At 37.5% G+C, this 3,831-nt stretch overlaps 1 protein-coding gene across 1 annotated transcript in view; it reads right to left on the bottom strand.

Moving 5' to 3' along the window:
- Positions 1 to 2,559: 2,559 nt before the first annotated feature.
- The window catches only part of LOC149772056 (uncharacterized), a 112,491-nt gene continuing 111,219 nt past the window's right edge, over positions 2,560 to 3,831 (bottom strand). Inside the window, exon 63 of the mRNA XM_089947924.1 lies at positions 2,560 to 3,831. This exon is cut by the window's right edge and continues 523 nt beyond it. The gene's annotated coding sequence lies outside the window, so the exon portion shown is untranslated.

The raw sequence follows: 3,831 nt of genomic DNA, 5'->3' as shown, positions 1-3,831 counted from the left end.
ACATGTTTCGAATACCTACCCTGGCATCCTTAAAAACGTACAACAAAATCAAAGAATATATACTGTTGGAATCCTGAATATGTAACTGAGCAGCCAAAAATAGGTATCATTGCAGGAAGGGTTAGGAAAGCAACACTAGCATGCTTCAGTAGGTGTAATAGCAAACTACAATTGAGACCCTTGTAAACTTGAGTAGGTATCCTACCGACTATGAATTTCTCTCTTAGCAACCTTAACAACTAGTTTATATTAGATACCCTATTATATTTGAAAAAACTTATAGTGATTAAGAATATATACCAGAACAACCCAGAATATGCATCCTAGCAACCAAAAATAGATCCATTAGCAACCGTGAATAACAAATATAGCAACCAAAAATGGGTACCCAAGAAAAAAGTTTTGAGCATCTGCCAAAGTATCTTTGAATACATAAAATACAACAAAGAATAGGTACCTAAGCAGCCAAGAATGGCTTACCAAGCAAGACGTTTTGAATCGCTACTATAAAGTCCTTGAATAGGCACAAAATCAACAAAAATAGGTACCCGAGCAACCATGAACTGGTACCTACGAACCAAAAATAGTATCCCTGGCAACCATAAAAAGCTACCCTAGCAATAAAAAGTAACTACCCTAACAACACGTTTTGATTAGCTACCGTAGCATCTTTGAATAAGAACATGTTACCAAACAATAGGTACAATACCAACAAGAAGAGGTACTCTAGCAACCAAGAATTGCTACTCTAGTAGCGATGAAAATGTTGCCAAGCAACCATGATTAGCTAACATAGTAACCATAATGTCTACACATGCAAGACAATTTGAATAACTACGATATCATGTTGGAATGGGTACCTTAGCAACTAAGTATAGTTACCCAATCAACCATGAACAGGTACACTAGCAACGAAGAATATGACTAACATCAATAAATAGATACCTTAGCAAAAAAGAATAAATACATTAACAGCCATGAATATGTAGAAAAGCAATAATGAAAAGGCAACATAGTAGCCACGAATAGGTACCATAGAAACCATGAATAGGTATTCGCACTAATCTGGGAACCACGAATACCTATAATAGAAACCAAATATAGCTTTCCAATAACACAGTAGCAACCTAGTATCCTTGAATAGGTACAAGAGCAACCAAGAATATGTACCTACCAACCATGACTTGTTACGCAAACAACGACGAGTTGCTACTCAGCAAGATGTTTGAATAGTTTACAGAGTAACCTTGAATAGGTAATCTAGCAACAAAGAATACCTACCCGAGCACCTATGTATTGCTACCTTAACAGACGAGAACAGTTATCCAACCAACAAGGTTCAAATGGCTACCCTAGGTACAATAGCAACCAGGAGCAGGCACCCTAGCAACCATGAATAGGTACCTTAGCCCCTCTAGTAATGGGTGCATCATCAACCTATAATTGGTACCTTAGGAAACTTGAATAGCTTCATTACCAAGCATGAATATTACCCAACTAAACTGTTTCGAATAGCTACCCTAGCATCTTCGAATAAGTAAAATATCAACAAAGAATAGGTACCTTAGCAATCATGGATGTGTAACCTAGATGCTACTATAGCATCTTTGAATAGGTACAATATCAGCAATGCCTAATTAACCAATCAGCCATGAATAGGTACATTAGCAACCAATTATAGGTACGCTTGCAATCATGAAATGGTACAGTGGAAACCAAGAATAGTCAACCTAGCAACCATGAATATGTACTCTTGCAATCAAGAATAGCTACCCTGGCAAACAAGAATATATACCATAGCGACAAATTTGGATACTACCGTAGCTTGTTGAGTTAGTACAATAGCATCAATAATAGGTACCCCAGCAACCATGAATTGTTATCCAATCAACCATGAGTAGCTTTCCAAGCGTATTTCAAGGATCATTGTAACAAAGAATAGGTACCCTAGCAACGATAAACAGGTCTCCTAGCAACAAAGAATTGGTACCCTAGCAACAATTAATAGGTACCTTAACGACCATGAATGGCTGCCTTTTCAACCATGAATAATACACGATTCGTTAACTATCCACGCTGACAAGTAAATGCATGCTTGCAACACTTCAACAACACATATATTTATCTACGCATTTATCATCCATCTTCCCTTTCTACATTCATATATTGATCCATTCATTATTTCATACTACTCTATCCATTTATCAACATGTCTGTCTGCACGTCGCTCGGTCCACTGGTCTATTTTTTTTGTTTCATCATTTTGCTCTCCAGTCCGCCAATTTTCTTCCTGTTTATTCTGTCCCCCAGCCCATCGTTAGCTACATGTTACACTGATTTTTCCATCGGGATCGTTCGTCAACCAAAGTAACAGGGTAGTGGTTGAAGTTTGTGCTTGGAGGAGTAATCGACAAAAGCTGCGTATTGTATAGGTCCCTCTTACAACACGTAAAGGAACCTGCACGCGACTGTTGCGATGTTTCGGAATCCCTTTTGCCGAATGATTCGAAACCAAACCTTACGGAAACTTTGTGGACAAATAAATTAAAAGTACGAAAGTATGTCTGTACTTCGAGTAGCACACAATACCAGACTGAATTTATTTCTATCCTGTCCTCCTACGCCATCACATTCTTAACGTTAGTTCATCAATGTGCACATATGTTCACAGTTTCACACTTTCATAAAGGTTCACAATGTTTAACTTCTGATTCATATATCACTGGCTGACAGATTTCACTTTGTCACTGGTATATCACTGGCTGACAGATTTCACTTTGTCACTGGTATATCACTGGCTGACAGATTTCATTTTGTCACTGGTATATCACTGGCTGACAGATTTCAATTTGTCACTGGTATGTCACTGGATGATATGATAATTGCATGTGTTTGCGTCTTATGCTTATATTTTCTTAGCAGATATCGTCAGTTAAGTTGCTTATTAAATGTATCATACAGAAAATGAATTAATTCATGGTCTGGACTAGAAATGCAGAGGTTCAAAGAAGATAAACCAAGTTCAGAATTGTTCTTTTCATAAACTGAATAGAACATGTTTAAACTGTTTATTTTTTTAATTGAAATACATATATGAAAATAATAGCACGAATATATATGCACCATATCTTCTTAACATAATATATATATATTAATTAGTAAGCATATTTTGACACCTTTTTGTTCGGCACAACATAACTAATAATGCAGTGGCGTCACTCGGGTTGGTGTCACCCAGTGCGGTAGCTCATGGTGTCATCCCCATGGTCCTCCTTCCGTAACAGACCATACAGAATCCTTAGTAATATCATTTTGGTGTCACCCCCTCTGATGGTGTCACCCGGTGCAGTACGCACCCTCCGCATACCCCCCAGTGACTGCCTGCTAGTCATGTATTTAACTATGATCGGTTATCCGCTTATGAAATCCGACTAGACCGAGCAGTGTGTGCTCAGTAAAATTTGCAATTTTTCATTTTGGTGTCACCCCTCTGAGATGGTGTCACCCGGTGCGGTCGCACCCCCCGCACCCCCTAGCGACGCCACTATAATAATGATCTACTTAGTAAGTTAAAGAAGGATTTGAACTTTATTATATTTTTTAAGAGCACTGAGTACAAAAGTTGCTGTAACAATAAAGATAAATTTACCACATGTATTTTTTATATACCAAATCCCACCCAGTGAATAAATTATATCCATATATTGGCATGCAAACCTTCTTTATAATAGATTCGCATCCCCATCCGAGTCTCTAATATTTTCTTGAAATCTTGATGATAAACAAACAGCATAGACCCTTATTTTATTATTAGTTTAATACAATGCAAAT

The sequence above is a fragment of the Sinohyriopsis cumingii genome, unplaced genomic scaffold (genome assembly GCF_028554795.1).
Source record: "Sinohyriopsis cumingii isolate HCF-2022 unplaced genomic scaffold, ASM2855479v2 utg001518l, whole genome shotgun sequence".
Lineage (NCBI taxonomy): Eukaryota > Metazoa > Mollusca > Bivalvia > Unionida > Unionidae > Sinohyriopsis > Sinohyriopsis cumingii.
This window is presented reverse-complemented; position numbering and strand designations above follow the sequence as displayed.